This window comes from Marmota marmota, unplaced genomic scaffold, assembly GCF_001458135.2.
Source record: "Marmota marmota marmota unplaced genomic scaffold, marMar, whole genome shotgun sequence".
NCBI classification, from domain to species: Eukaryota; Metazoa; Chordata; class Mammalia; order Rodentia; family Sciuridae; genus Marmota; species Marmota marmota.
In genome coordinates, this window is record NW_026000221.1 from 4,384,178 (window position 1) to 4,400,906 (window position 16,729).

Here is a 16,729-nt window from a genome sequence, read left to right on the forward strand (position 1 = left end):
CCTATAATATAGGAGCTCATTTTTTTTAACATCTCCATTTTGCAGATAAGGAAAGTGAGGTTAAATAATTTGCCCAAGAAGGCACAGCAAGGAAAAACTTAGCAGGCAGTCCAGTTCCAGAAACCAGGTCCTAAACCAGGGAGGTAAACCACAGGAGAAATGGCTGGCCACAGGAGAAAGGGAGACAATGAGGTCAAGTCCAGCCACCTGCGCCCAGTTCAGTCACAGCTATTCTGTGAACAGAATCATTTCTATGAATGAAATTTTCTTTGGATAAAAAGAGAGATCCACTGCTAATCCTTTAAAATTACTCAAATGAATGATGGCAAATATCAGAAAATGACTTATATGCCAAACTTTACCAAAAAATGTCAAAAAATAAATACCCAACAAAATTAGGATAAACTGTGGTAATAAAGTTACATAAAGAAATATAATAGAACAATGAAAATGAAAATGAGCCATTGACAGACACCATAACATGACCATCTCACAGACATGATGAGTGAGAAAAGACAGATAAATAAGTAAATAAGATATATTCTGTATTTATTTGGGTGCTAGGGATTGGATTTAGAGGTGCTGCAGCACTGAGCCACATCTATCTATTTACTTGTTTTTTGATACAGGATCTCACTAAGTTGCTGGGACTGGTTTCCAAATTGTGATCCTCTTGCCTCAGCCTCCTGAGCCACTGGATTAGAGGCTGTCACCACTGGGTCTGGCTATATAGTCTCATTTTTTATCAAATTCAAAAATAGGCAAAAACTAATATCTAGTGATAGAAGTTAGAGGGTGGTCATTAGTAAAGGAGTACTGCTGTGAAGGGCATGGTAGGAGCATATTATGGGGAGCTGGAAATGTTTTATATCAATCTGGATGAGGCTAGGGAGGAGTATTTAGAGGTATATATATACACTGATGGTATATTTAAGATCTCTATACTGTTTATCTATGTATATGATAACCCAAAATAAAGACTCAAGAGTATCTCAATAAATTATTTGATCCAAGATTCTACTTTTAGGTCAGAATGATCTCAGACTTCTTGAAGAAAGAAAGCAATGGTCTGTCTTGGTTCTAAAAGACAGACTTTTAAAAAAATAATTCCCCCCCCAAATATTTCAGCAACAATAATAAAACACTCGAGCAATGGAGTCAGCTCACAGGAGCCTTGTGCTCTAGCTTTGCATGGGCTATGTATGACCTCCAGCCACCCTCAGCCCACCTGCTGGGGGGAGCCACAGTTTGATTCTCAGAAGACATGTCCACAGAGAACAAAGCCCAGTCTGCCACTTCAAAGAGGCTTAGAAGAATATTCCCTTCCTATGCACCTAGGAACATCAGGTCTTTTAAGAAGGCACCACAAGAAACTCAAAAGCAATCTAAAAAGCATTGAATGCAATAAAACTGTCAAGGGCCATCTCAACAACCAAGCTCATGAGGTAAAATGGGCATAGATAACAAAAGGAAACCAATGGCCCACCAGGCTCTCACTATACAACAGACCACTGCAGGCATACTTGCCTCTAATTATTTCCAGGTTCGGGAGCAAGCTGGGTTTAGAATAAAAGTCCAGGCACATGCCCAGTTACAGCCCCAGCAAGGAATCCAGAACCCTGGGTATTTCTGGTCCTAGCAAGAAGTAGCACAGGTGCCCTCAGGCCACCTGCCACCCTCCCCCAACAGCCAACACCCGGCTGCCTCTCCTTCCCACACTTCCCAGCTTATTAAAAGTGAAGCTGGCCTGCCAAGAATCACAGGCTGTGTATGCTCGGCTTTCTTGCTGTCAGTGTGAGTGGTTTTGATGCAAGAGGCAAAGGAGTAATGAGAGTCACTTGGTTTGATCACAATCACACTCTGATTTCAATTGCAGTTCCGCAATTACAAGGTCCTCAGTCAGTAGAGCTCTCCCAGGGTTTGGGGGGGGGTAGTTAAAAAGGAAATTAGACCCACCAGATGAACAGGTTTCACTCTTAAGCTCCTTGTGGAAGAGTCTTTGACACAGAAACCCTCTTCTAGTGCAGGGAGGAAGCAAAGAAACCTTATGGGAAAAGTCACTTCTAGATCTATCTCATTTTCAGGCCATTGTTTTCCCTTTGGATCAGTTTCTTTTATTAAATACATCTGTATGCTGGATCTCTGTGATCCTCCATTTTTCTGATGTACCTCTGAACAGACTGATTAAACAAACAAACAAACAAACAAACACATTAAGAGGTCAACAACAACCTGTCTGCCGCTGTTAAGGATGGTGGGCAGGACCACAAGTGACCCATGCATTCTTCAAACGTGTGCATTAAAAGGGCAAACAGAGTATCAGTGGTATATTCTGTACATTGTTTTTGCTGCAGATTCTCAGCAATATGTCACTGTTGCTTCTCTAACCCATGATAGAGAGACTAGCTTGGAGTTCCCTAAGGCCTGCGTTCTTCTTGCTCTACAAAAGGGTAAATATAATTATTTGTGGGCTTCAGAATGAGAAGGAGGAACAGATAGATAAGCCCTACTCTAATTTTTGTATTTTCAATTTCTTGGCCCAATGAGGAAAATTTAACTTAGCAGTACATCCAAATGGAAAGAGGCAAAGGTCTGTGCTTCAAGCCCTGAGCCAGGGGATGGCCTTACTCAGGCTTGGAGAAGTGGTCAAGGGTGCTCTGTGGCTGCCAATGGGGGAGCTGGACTCCTGTGGGACATAGGGCTCGGCAGGGCAATGAGCTCATGCGGGGAAGGCCTGGCGGTTGCCCAGGAGGAGGGAGCATTCCGTGCCAGGCCCTGCAGGACTCCTGCTCCCCCATCCTGAATCTCACAGATCCTGACCACAGAAAGGGCTTTGAGGAGTGCCTGATACTGTTTTTCTCATCTATCTCAGCAAGTTATGTTTAAAGTTGATTTAACTTTAGGGGGAACAAAATGTAATGTATGACATCTTACTAAGTATCAAGGAACCATTTGTTCCTGTTACATTATTTTTTAATTTTCTACAAGGAACAAGTATTACTTGTGGAATAATAAATTAAGTTTTTGGAACAAGGCAAGACATAAGCAATTAAATAAGCTGACAGATAAATCGTTGGAGGGGGTCTACTTCTTATGCTTCGGCATGACCACCAGCTGCAGTGGAATTCAGAATTCTCTGACATGTTCAGAAGAAACTGTCTGACATTCTCTGTAATGGACAAATTCCAAAGTCAACAAATTAGCCAAGTCAGTGCTGAAAGTAAGTCTGTGTCCTAAAGAGAAATCAGAGATGGTTTTAAAAGAAATCAGACAGGACTAAATGAGAATCAGGAGATGGAGCAGCTGGAAGAAATGCAAAGCAGTCACCTCTTTCCTTCTACCCCTCAGCTTTGTTCTGCATGGGAATTACCACCTAAAGGAAACTTAGGCTGTGACAGCCACAGGAACAGGGATGGGTTCTGGTGGCTCTGCAGCTGGAGGAGGAAGTATAGTCTAGTGGGAGGTGGGAGAGAAGTAACACTGAAGATTCAGGTGGGACTGGCACAGCCACTCCACCTCTATCGACTATGAATGGGCACGTTGATCAGAAACCACCTCAAATGGTGGGCTAAATGACAATAAGCTGTCTCGTGCACTGAGGGGTACAGTCTCTAAGCTGGAAACAGGAATGAATCCAAAGGTCCTTCATGCAAATGAGGTGGAATCCCCACCTGAGATGGAGAAGAACCTAAGATGCTAAGGGCTACACTCTGATGGCCTCTTTTTAAGCAAATCAGCCAGACAGGGTTCCATGACCACAGGTGAGCATGTGTGGTTCCAGGTAATCCTTCCTCGTGGCCACAGTCAACCAAGCCAGGGCTGGGTACCCAAGGCAAAGCCTGTCCTTTACAGACTAGCAAGCAACATGATCATTAGAAGTAACACAGGGTCCTCTTAGAGAGTTTGAATGAGGCTGAAGATAGAATGAGCCAGCAGCCAGAAGGAGAAAAGCAGCAGAGAGGCAGCAAAGTCACCAGGGAAACAAACTGTTATCTTCTGAGATGTCCACGGAGCCAACCCCCCAAGACAGATGGCTACTGGATCCTGAGCCCAGGGCTCCTTACGAATGGCCAGTGGCAAGGTTTGGTTTTCGTGCAATTAAAGCTGTTTCCTGAGCCTCTTCAACTATCCTCCCCCCTGTAACTCTGCAGTATATTCAGGTCTTCTACAGGATCCTGAGCAAGCCTCTGCTGCTAGCAGCCTGGATATGCACTGTCCCATCACCATCAACCTAAAACACTTGACTATAGGACTGGGGGGATGCTATGCAAATAGTAGTTGGCAAGGAGTACCTGCCACTCCACCCCCACCCTGGGACTGATAATGTCAAGTTCATGTTTTGAAGTTGACAGAATGAAAACTCATTCTAGATTTCCATCACAACAGACTAATCATTTCAAGAGAGTTTCATCATAATGAATCTATTTTAATCTCCTTCAAACACAAGTCAGATCAAACATACAGATTTATCTTCACTGGGAAAAAATAATCCTGAGTAATATACGAATGTATTTCTGAGCAATCCCATGGCTTTAACAAAAAAGGGAGGGTTTAATGTTGAGAAAGACACTGCACAAGTGACAAGGTCTCATAATACCTTTTCCCACCCACCCCCACAAGCTTCTGAGTACCATTCATTGCTAACCAGAGGGATTTCAGTTCTACTTAAAAAATAATACAAGACAAGTCAGTGATTTTAAACTTCACTCATTTCTTTGGCTTAACAGTCATAAATCACACATTAAATCAGCACCTAATTTGAATATGAAATGTTTCTTGGAATGAGCCAAAATATACCTGCCTTTACTGCTACGTCAGTCACTAGCCAGGGCTTGAATGGCAACAGAAGCTATGGGGTCAGTGGCATTTAAGACTCTCTTCTCTTCCTGAAGTCCAAATAAACTCATCTCTCAGGTAATTCAGACTTCAGTGGTGGATCAATTCATGAGCCCCAATGGTGATGGCACTAAAACCAATTCCCCTGCTCAGACGGAATCATCAAACTAAATACTGCCACTTTAACACTTAGTGGGCAAGAATTAGAATGTCAGGGAAGAGCTTTCCAAGCATTCATCACTCTCCTTTTTTCCTCTAAAGATAATCATATAGCAACTCCCTGAGATCCACACTGAATAAACTCAGCAGACCAACCAACAGCCTGGCAGAGCGAATGCTCCATTCGTGGCTTAGGCTTCGGGTACGGTGTAATACACACACCCTCCACCAGGAGGAGAGCAGAGAGGCGGGGCTGGGACAGGTCAGACAACACCCAAAGCTGAAAACGGATATAATCCAACAGGAAGCTCAATGGTGGAATTGCTTCTTTGGCATCGTCCTTGCGATACCTTCCAGGTGCACTTTTCTAAGCAATGAGAAAGAGAAGGCAGAAGACAAAGTGCCTGTAGGTATCTAATATAGACATGTGAGCTTCTGAAGGAGGCCAGGGCTAGGAAAGTGAGGGGATGGTGGGCAGCACTGCCCAGAGAAGGAGCTTAACATTTAAAGTAAAGCATGTGATATGACAGGGCTTCAAAGTCTGGTCAACTGGGTCATGATCCATGACAATTATGAAACAAGTAAAGCTTCCCCTTCCACAGTCTACATGTAAACACCAGCCAGGCAGCATCTTTGGTGACCCCCCACCTAGCCTGCTCCTTCCAAGCAGCACCTCAGGCCCCAGAAGCAGCAGTTAAAGCACAACATTTGGAGTCAGAAAGATGATGGGTACCAAAGGCAGCACTGTCCCTTGCTGTGAGTCCTTGGGCTAGTCTCTTAAGACTTCAGACTTTGAGCTTCCTTTTTCCCTCTGGAAAATGGAGATGTGAGGACTTATCTCAAAGAACTGCTGGGATGTTCAAGTTTAATTAAAACGTGCAAAAAAATGTTAAAATCTTAGCACAATGTCTAGTAGGGCTCAACAAATGGCAACTTCAATCATCTCTCCCCTCCCCACCCTCTGGCCCACCCACCCCTCAGTTTCCCCTGTGATCTGATGAAGTGCCATTTCTGAAAAAAACTGGCAGCATTTCAACCATCCTTACATGCAAAGAAAGTGAGGAACAGGTTTTCAGGAAACCTTGGGCAGCTCTCTGACTACCTGCCTCACTCCACAAATGTATGTACGTGTCCAGCCAGCCTATGTGCAAGGCAGGTTTTGCAGGGTGGTCCAATCAGGGTGATTTCCTCTTCCCTGTTAAAACAGCGCCCAAACTGAGACAAACCAAGGCCATGCAAGAATGAAGAGAACAGTGGCCCAGGCTTGGGCCAAATGGGAGTGTCCACTGATGAGGAGAGAAATGATCCTGGAGGAGTCTGAGCCACAATTAACTGTGAAGGCCCTGGAGATCCAGACCATTCTCTGTGCCAACAGGCACCTATGACAGGCCTTTAGGTGCTGCAGCCTGAGAAGGTCAGCTAGTGGCCTCCTCTCAGGATGTGCATCCACTCCTTGGGCCTTGGGGTCAGTTTTACCTCCTGGCTTTCCCTGAGATCTCTGAATTATGTGCAATTTTAAACAAAGTACCTAAACTCAGCACTGGCTCCTTCCTCATCAGTCAAACCAAAGTCAGTGTTCTTTCAAGGACAATAGAAGGCATATGCTGTCCTCCATATCCCCCAGACCTGTTATCTCCACAGCCTGTGCTTCAGGCTATGTTTTCCAGGGCCACCCTCTAAGTCCTCAGCTGGCAAAAGCTACATGGGCTCTGTTCCAGCTAAAAGGGTCATGACCAGGGACTGTCAGCCCAGCAAGGACATATGTCCAGTAAACTCCCTGTGGGGATTCCACCTGGACCCGTGGACACAAGAGGCAGAGGGGTGCTTGCCCTCTGTGACTGAGAACAAAGCATCTGATAATCATAAAAGCTCACTTAGAATTTGCTCTGCCCATAACAGTGTGGTAATCATGTTCCTCTCTCCTTGAACCCAAATCAGTCTCCAGCATCCTAAAGCAGAGTTTGAATCCAAGTTCACCAGGTGTGCCACCCTGGGCAACTAACTCAATTGTCTATGTAGAATGATGAATGTACCTATATTAGTTCCCTGTGGCTGCTGGTGCAAATAACCAGAGATCTGGTAGCTTAAATTTATTTATTTTTTCCTGGTATTTCTGGAGGCCACAAGTCCAAAATCCAGGTGCCAAGCAGGCTGTAGGAGATAATCATTCTTTGTCTCTTCCAGTTCCTGGTGGTACCTGTGATTCCTTGGATGTAACAACATTATCCTAATCTTGGCCTCTGTCTTCATATGGCATACCCTTTGTGTCTCTATCACATGTCCCTTTTTCTTCTCATAAGGACACTACACTAGTCACTGAATTTGTGAACCACACTATACCATAGATGATTCCATCACAAAATTCTTAATTATACCTGAAAGACCCCCTTTCTAAGTAAGGTCAAATTCACAGATATCAGGAGTTAGGACTTGAATGCAACTATTATGGAATGAGGTTGGGGGTGACAGAGTTCAACCCTGCAGAGCCTATCCCATGAGCACATGGGCTTATTCAGATTAAAAGAGACAAAGGCGGCAGCAGCAGGCTTTGCATAGTATCAGGCATACAATAAGCAATAAATGTTACATTACTAATATCAGTCATCATCTTCTCCTCCTCCTTCTCCAGAATGCCATCTTGATATCTCACTTACAACGTACCTCTAAGAGTGCAGAGACAAGTAGACTCAGAGGCAAGATCATGGGTTTCTGCTTCAGAAAGACCCATGCTGGAACCTTGCTCTACCACTTTTTAATAATGAAATATCATATATGGAAATTACTATGTAGGCCTCACCATTATCATCTGAAGAATAGGAGTGAGTACTGCCAGCTTTGTAGATGTTATGAATATCTCAGAAAATGCATGCACAGCACCCAAAAGCAAATAACCCATGCTCCATAACTAAAATAATAATTAATTTCTGGTACTCTGTAATTGTTCAATAAATGTCTGATAACTAAATAAATGGACACCACTAGCCACTCTTCTTTTTAATCCATTGGTGGTACCAGATCACACTAAACCTTCTACATCCCTGTGTTGACCTTTGGTTCTCAGAGGCAGTGCTGGGATTAAGCCCACAGCCTACCTCCTCCACGACCCATAGGAATGAACATCCTATATACAGAATGTTAAACCATTTCATTCATTCATTTTTCAGGCAATTACTGAACACATACTCTGACAGTTACCTACTGTGTCTCAAGCACTTCCTGAAATCTCTTGAATAGAGATCAACAAACATTTTCTCTAAAGGGCCAGATAGTAAATATTTTAGGATTTCTGGGCCATATGGTCTCTGTTCAATTCTGCTGTTATAGTATTAAAACGGCCACAGACAACATGTAAACAAACGAGCATGGCTGTATTCCAATAAAACCTTACTTATAAGAACAGGTGGTGGCTAATAAGTGGTTGAAGCAAGGTTGCAGAATTAAAGGATACTAAATTAAAGTCAATCACTTTCATTTCTGCCAGCAACTAACAATTAGAATTTTAAATTAAAAACACAATAATATTGACATTAGCACCCAAAAATATATACTAAGGTATAAATCTAAAGAAAAAAATGTACAAGGTCTGTATAAGGTAAACTAAAAAAAAAATTGATTAATCAAAGAACTGAATTGAGAGACATTCTATGTTCATGGATAGGAAGAAAATACTGTCAAGATGTCAGTTCTTCCCAACTTAATCTATAGTTTCATCATGATCCTAGTCAAAAATCATAGTTTTTTAATATTGACATTTTATATTGACAAATTGACTCTAAAGTTTCTATGGGGGGAAAACTCAGAAGAACATTTCAACAATATTGAAAAAGAAGAGCATATTGGAGGACTCGCTACCCAACCTTAAGACTTACTATGAAGCTACAGTTATAAAGACAGCACAGAACACAGCATCCAGAAATAGACTCATGTAAGCAAAGTCAATAAATGTCTGAAGAAGAAGCAATTGGAAAAAAGGTAGCCTTTTCAATGAATGGTACTGAAACAAAGTGGACATCTGTATGATATAAAAGAGAGAGAAAAACAAAGAAAACAAGACTCTAGACACAGACATTATACCCTTCACAAAAATCAACTCAAAGTGGATCTCAGTCCTACATGGAAAACACTAAACTATATAACTCCTAGAAGATAACACAGGAGAAAATCTACATAATCTTGGATTTGATGAGATTATTTGGATATACTGAAGGCACAGTCCATGAAGGAAACAATTGGTAAGCAAGACTTCATTAAAGTTAAAATTTTCTTCTCTGCAAAAGGCACTGTCAAGAGAATAAAAAGAAAAACCAATGATTGAGAAAATATATTTTCAAAAGCCATATGTGATAAACAACTCTTATTCAAAATATGCAAACTCTTAAAACTCAACAATAAGAAAACAAACAATCCAATTGAAAAACAGACCAAATACCTAACAGAGACCTCCTCAAGGAAGACATACAGATGGCAGACAAGCAAATGAAAAGATGCTTCACATCATGTCATTAAATTTGCTTTAATGTGAATTAAAATGCCAGCAAGATATCACTGTACATGTATTAGAATGGCTGAAATCCAGAACACTGACAACACCAAATGTTGACGAGGACATGGAGGAATAGGAACTCTCGTTTATTGCTGGAGAGAATGCAAAAATGGCACAGCCTTTTGGGCATATTGTTACCATGGCATCCAGTAATCGCCCTCCTTGGTATTTTCCCAAAGGAGTTAAAAATTTATATCCACACAAAAACCAACAGATATTTACAGCAGCTTTATTCATAACTGTCAAAATTTGGAAACAATATGTCCTTCAGTAGGTGAATAGATACTATTCACCCAGCACAAATAAATGAGCTACCGAGTTCACTGAAATGACAAGAGGAACTTTATACGCACATTACTAAGTGAAAGAAACAAAATTGATAAGGCTATACACTGTGAGAGTCTAACTATATAATGTCCTGAGAAAAGTCAAAACTATGGAAACAATAAGATATTCAGTGGTTGCTGGGGGTTAGAGGGAAAGGGGGATGAACAGGCAGAGCACAGAGGATTTACAGGTGACTGAAACTACTCAGTACAATACTACGATGACTACATGTCATTATACAATTGTACAAACACATAAAATGTACAAGAATAAAGACTGCAGTAATGTAAATTATGGACTCTGAGTGATAATGATATGTCACTGTAGGTTCATCAATTGTAAAATGTGGGGGGTCTCGTGGGGGCTGTTGATAGTGAGGGAGACTGTGCCTAGAGGCTGTGTAGAGATTTGGTATCCTCACAATGATGAGAAAATTCAAACAGAGAAGAGAAAATGCTAAGAGGAGAATTCAAGTCTCCCATTCCCCCATTAGGCTGTTGAACTGTGTCCTACATGGTCCATTCAGGATCAATTCAAAGTGCCCTTAATGGACAAAGTGGGAAGAGTACACCAAAATATTTGTCAGGTGGCATAAGAGAAATATTCACAACAAAAAATCCAATCAACAAATATGAAGAGTCTGCTCATATAACTCAAAAGTCATTTATTGAGTTCCCTGTATGCTGGGCCACTACAAGGCACTAGGGGTGTAACAGGAAGCAAAGCAGACCCAGTCTCTCATGGAACCTGTGACCCAGTGGTCAGAGTGTGATCCTCTGGTGACAGATCTCTACTAGATGTTATCTGAAAACACAGATGTCACAACCATGTGGCATAATAGAAATTCCACAAACACTAAGCCCAGTTCTTCTACGTTCTTTGATGCTACCCTGGAGAATAAGGGGCATGGAGAGAGCTGCTGTTGAATTCACCTGATACTGTACAGCAAAAGCAAGGTTCACAGAACAATACTCTTAAATACAAAACACTTTTTCCTGATATTCAGCCAAAAGTCCAGGGTTATGGGTCTATGATGACACGTGCCATTCCTGGCCCTCAAAGTGCACACAATGTGACAGCATTTCAGGCCGCAGACAGGTTTGCTCAGTGGACTGGATGGCTATTCTCACACTCCAGCTCTACATGGATATGTCCCCAGTTTCCATTGGGGTGTGGCACTCACACTTCACCCTGAACTTGATGTTTTTGGTGCCTCTGCCAGAACTCCAGAATCTGTTCTGAAAACCCCACGTCTGCTCAGCAACCTCTTTAAAAACAGTCAAATTAATCTTAGACAAACATTTAAGAGGAAAAAAAAATCTATCCGGAGGACTTGCCAACACTCCCAATTCTAACACTGAAGAGAAAAGGGCTGTGGAAGAGAGAATTCACCACCTACCATCCGCTTGTCATCAGACCCAGCACTTTGCACAAATTGGCATAATGTAGGTAGGCAAGCATAGAGGACAGTTATGGCCGAGCACCTAAGGCTCATTACAAAGACCAATCGGGACAGGATGCAAGAGGTCCAAATCTCACTGCCATACGTCTTGGGAGATGGTTTTATCACAGGCTTACAAATGATAATACAAATAAGCATATTTCCAAGTATATTAGCCCCCTTTAAAATAGCCCAGAAATATCTCCAACTCCTCATAAACTCACACAGGACTACCAGAAAGGCCAGGAGCTTTCAAGAATTCCAGGAACAAAAAAAAAAAAAATTAAAATAAAAGAATTCCAGGGACCCTTGGCCCAAGTCCTGTTTGTCCCTCAGAAGCTGATACTTCCTGTCTTGTGGTGAGCACTGCCTTTGTGGACCCCATCTATACTGCTCTGACTTAAGTTTCTGATGCTGCAATGAATCCCTAGGCCACACACCCTTCATCGAAGTTCAAAGTGTCATTGGTGACATTAGCCAGAAGCCGGAGCAAACCCTGACTTTGTGGATTTAATATATATGGTCCCAACTCTTGAAAAACTGTTGGGTGCTAAGAGCCTAATGCCGCCAGCCTAGCTTACGAATTCTTATCAAGGTTTGAAAGGAGACATGCAGGTTTCAGTCACTCTTGATGGCATTCTGTGAGGAGAATCCTAGGTGACAAATGTATCAACAAATTCTGGGTTGACAATGTCTACGATTTCCTCCACATGTAAGGACGCCACTGACCCTGCCCTACCCTATTCACCAGAGCACTTTCCACGCAGTTCCATAATATGGAGAGGGGTCTCTATGTCCTCTCAGCTAAATGCAGGATTCTGCATTTTCCTGGCTCTCATATAAAAATTTCCATGTCTTTGTCCTGAGTTCCCTATTAGAGGAGACCCTTTCTCCTCTTCTTTCCACAAGGCATTTTGCAACCTAGAGGTACTTAGGGATTTTCTATTTAATAAAAAAGGCAAAATACAAGACAAGTGAGCAGACAAAAATCCCCCATGGTCTAAAACAAGGTCACAAAGAAGTCAGAGTGAGGAAATGATGCTTGCCTGGAAACCGTATGTATCTATAAGCAGATAAAGGACATTTGTTCCCGTGGCTGCTAAACGCAATGACCCCTGGGACCTGAACAGCTTCCCAGCCTAACTCGTATATATTTTTAATGAAAAATTGCAAATTAGATTAGCTTAATTTGACCACATCTGCCTTTTTAAACAAAGGAAATTACCATTTTAATAGGAATACCAGCTATTTGTCTAAAGGAAAAAGGTCCTCATGAGGTCTGCTTTGTCTGCTCTATTTCCATTTCTAAAAAAAAAAGAGAAAGAGGACAGTGGGGCAGAGGACAGGTGGTCAGGCTTAAAGAGGACACAGTGGTTCTCCTGATGACCACCACGAAGGGGCGGAAATTCTGGAGGAATCCCCACTGCCACTGATGTTCTCCGTTCCCACGGGCAATAGGGCTTCCTTCTGTGTGTCACCAGACCTGTCTCAATTTCCTTCGGAAAATCTGTGCTGAGCCCCTACTGTGTGCTGGGCAGGTATCAGGGCTGGGATTTAGCAGAGAACAAGGAGGAGTACAGAACACAGTCACAGGTTAGCCATCTGAACAAAGGCCAGGAGACAGGGGGACCTGGCGGGTGAAACAGAACAAGCTCCCAAGGCAGAAGGTATGGCTGGATGAGGCTGAAGAACCAGCAGAAATCCTTAAGGCCACCTTAAGGAGAGGAAGCCACTCTGAGGGAGTGTGTAAGGTCTTATTTCTAGAAGGCTCGCTGGCTCCCATGTGACAATCAGTTAAAGCATTGCAGCAATAATGTCACTGTCCTGCATCTGAGAGGGGCTTCTTACCCTTTCTCCCAGCCCCACCTAAACTCAAAGTCACTCAGGGTCTTCCCACAGGGGTCCCATATCTCTCTTCCACCATACCTCATGGTTAATTCCTCCTCCTCTGCAGGTTTTGTGTTCCTCCTGGACTTGCTCCTTTAATCAGCCCCTCTCTGAGCACCCTCAGTCATGGTGTCCCCTTCTCCTCACTGACACACAGAGAGCCCTCTCCCTTAGTCCTGCTGCCCCACAAAGCTCCTGCTTTGACCACCAAGCCCCCTGAGCACAGGCTCTAAATCTGACACTGCCTCCTGTCCTCCAGGTGGCTCTGTAGCTCCCTCGAAGCCACCCTCTCCCACACCCCCAATGACCTCCAAACTGCCAACCCTAGAACTCTTCTCAATTCTCTTCCCATATCTTTTCCCACTATGGACCCTACACCATTCCTCCATCTTGAAACGCTTCCCCTTCAGTCTGGAAGAAATGACAGGTTTCCATGTGTGTGTCCAACCTGCCATTCGGGTCACTCCTTTATTGACTCTGCTTTCTTTTCACACAAGTAAACCTGACTCCAGGCTCTTTTATCAGCCTTCTTTGATCCTTACATTTTCCTTCCCTGGAACCAACCCTTCAGGTCCAGGGCTTTTCTGCTTTTCCATCCACAGTCCATAGACATTCAACTGCCCAAAGCACATCTGAATTCAACTCAACCTCAGCAACTTTAAAACCCCAACATGCAAATTGGCACACCTAGTGTTCCAATCTGTCAAAAGTACTACTCCTAGACTACAGCATTCAGTTATTTCTGTAACTTATCTCTTTCTCTCTTTTCTTCCATAGTGTCATCAAGTCTCACAGCAAATTCCCTCAATGGCACCTCCTGGGGTCACAGTGTAGCCTGCAGGCTCTGGAGGCAAGTGACATGGCTCACAGCCCAGCACTCCCACCAGGATGCCGTGTGACCTTGAATAAGATGCTTAATCACTGTGCCTCGGTTTCCTGTCTGTTAAAGGGAATAACACGAGCACTTCTCTGAGGATTGCAGGCAAGTGTGTAGCATAGCACCTAGCAGCCAGTAAGAATCCAATCCCCAAAGCCAGTGTAATCCATCTACCTGGCCCATCTCCTCCTTTCCATTTCCTTCTACCTCTGTGCCCATGCTTGGATTACTCCAACACACAGTAACTTCTCTCCCTTTCTCCAGCCTCTATTCACCCAAATGCATCCCAAATATCATTTTTAAGATTTACTTTTTGAGGGAGATTCTAATCCAATTGTATCATCCTCCATTATTGAAAAGTCCAACTTCTTTCTCCTCGTACATAAAGCCCTCCACATTCCCTGTATCCCTAGCAAATGACTGACCCAATCCCAATATGCAGTGCTGCTCCACACCTTTACCAACACACACCCATGTCTAATCTCCTACCCATCTACAGGCATGTAATAATGTAGTAGGATTCTGAGAAGAATTGAGAATTTTTACTGAAGTAGATCAATTGCATAAAAGGCCCCAATTCTTCACCCTTCCCTGTATACACTTCCCTGACCATACCTCTAAACAGTGACACAAGAAGAAGCTTAAAAAAGGCACCTGAGTGTTTCAGCTTCTGCTCTTGTGTGTGGGCATCGCCATGAGAACACACCAGTGCTGGCTGCTGGGGAGATGAGCTGCATAAAGCTGTTCTGGCAGAGGCCATCCTACATCAGTGGCAGTCAGAAGACCCACAGACATGCCATAAGACCAGCCCGATAAAGAAATCCCAACTGACTACAGATATAAACTCTCATTATAGTCTATCCATGAGGTTCTATGATGGCTGAATATACCACAGATAGCTGACACACACAGTAAGTATCACGGAGAAAAATTCACAGTACATTACAGAAGGAAAGTGTTAGAAAGCAATGACCCAGAGCATGGATCCAGCTGTGTCTATGTGTGCTTACCTGCACAGTAGGTAACACAGCTGCAATTATAGATTCATAATAATTGTTTGTCTAATGCCTTTCTCCCAGCCTAGAAGACAATATTCTTGAGAAACTGTATTAACTGCATTTACTATAGACTTATACTATAGACTTAAGTGACTAACTCAAGGCCAGGAGCCTTGTATATTCTCAATATATATTTATTTTTCTTTTCTTCCATATTGTCATCAAGCGCAATCAAAAGAGGAAATTTCCATATATGTGCCTGCATCCAAAGATTAAGAGGTTTTATATCAAATGACCAAAAATGGTTATCTCCACATGCTTAAATGATGGATGGTCGTATGTGTTTTAGGTTTGTTTCTTAATAAGTAGTATTTTCTATTTTTCTACAGCTGACATGGATAATCTGTACAATAAAGTAAAGAGTTAACAATTAATCTATCAATAGGAAGATACCTACATTTCGTCAAAGGCTCCCTCAGTCAGCCAAACCCCAGGCAATGCCTTCCTCATCCAAACTCTGAATCTGTACTATCATTCACCTTCACAACTTTATTCACTTCTTACTGGCAAAGAACTCGTCTCCACTAGTACACTGTAAAACTCTTCATTAATTACAAGAGTTTTATCATTTAACCTCTCTATACACTACACTATACCATAGCAATGAATGACCAACTTTCTAAAAATCCATACATGAGCAGATCTAACTGTCATAATTTGGAGAGGCAGAAAGTGTAAGAATTAGTGACCTTAAAGAAACTGAGGCACAATGACGTGTCTAGGATACCAAAGAACAAAATTCTTCACAACACAAAGTTAGATTCAGACCTCAGAGATCTCTAATGTTGTTGTCCCACCCCTGTGGCCTTCTCCCACCTCCAGGCTGGTGACCACATCAACGGCCCCCCCTAGGAGATGAGCTGCAAATATGGAGAATGATCTCATTCACCTTTACAACTCTCCTCTGACCCAGTGTCTCATGCGTAATGCAGCTCAGTAAATGTTCACTAAGATGAACCAGGAAAACAGAGCTCATGTGAGTGAGAAAGTCAGCTCTCAGGCCAGTTCTCCCTGTCTCTCTGTGACAGAAGAGTGTTCCAATGTCTAATGAGGTCTTGAGATGGTCTCTTGAGCAGGAAGAAACTGTAGGGCTCATTAGATCGGGAAGTCCTTAAGCTGAGGCCCATGAGGCCCATGAGGTCTTCCAAGGGTCCACCAAGCCTTGGCACCATGTGAGAAATGCTTTTTGGATGTGTACACATTTTCCAGGGAGAGGGCAAAGCTTTTATCAGATACTCAAGCAGAGTCAACCACCCAGAAAAGCTACAATTCAAGAAGATGAAATGACAAATGGTGGTCAATGGGCAGAGCTGTGGACAAACCCAGACCTTCTCATTTCTATCCTGGGGTTTTTCTCTTCCTTTTAGACTGTGCACTATGTAGCATATTTATGCCAATGACATAGTCCCAGCATACTGCATGTCTGCGGCTCAGAAGGACAGTCAGAGAGTTTTATAGCCTTATCGGATTTTGTTTTCCGCAGACCACAATGTTTTGTAATGGTGAAATATTTCTGATGTGATCTGGATTCATTCCTTTAATTCATCAGCAATTCATATAGATGTCAAGCATGCCAAAGTAATTTTCTTTAAAATGATATA

The 16,729-nt window shown here is 42.7% G+C and overlaps 1 protein-coding gene across 2 annotated transcripts in view; it reads right to left on the reverse strand.

The window, feature by feature from the left end:
* Positions 1 to 16,729, reverse strand: part of Spock1 (SPARC (osteonectin), cwcv and kazal like domains proteoglycan 1) — a 499,034-nt gene that overhangs the window by 376,108 nt on the left and 106,197 nt on the right. The gene's annotated exons all lie outside the window — the stretch shown is intronic.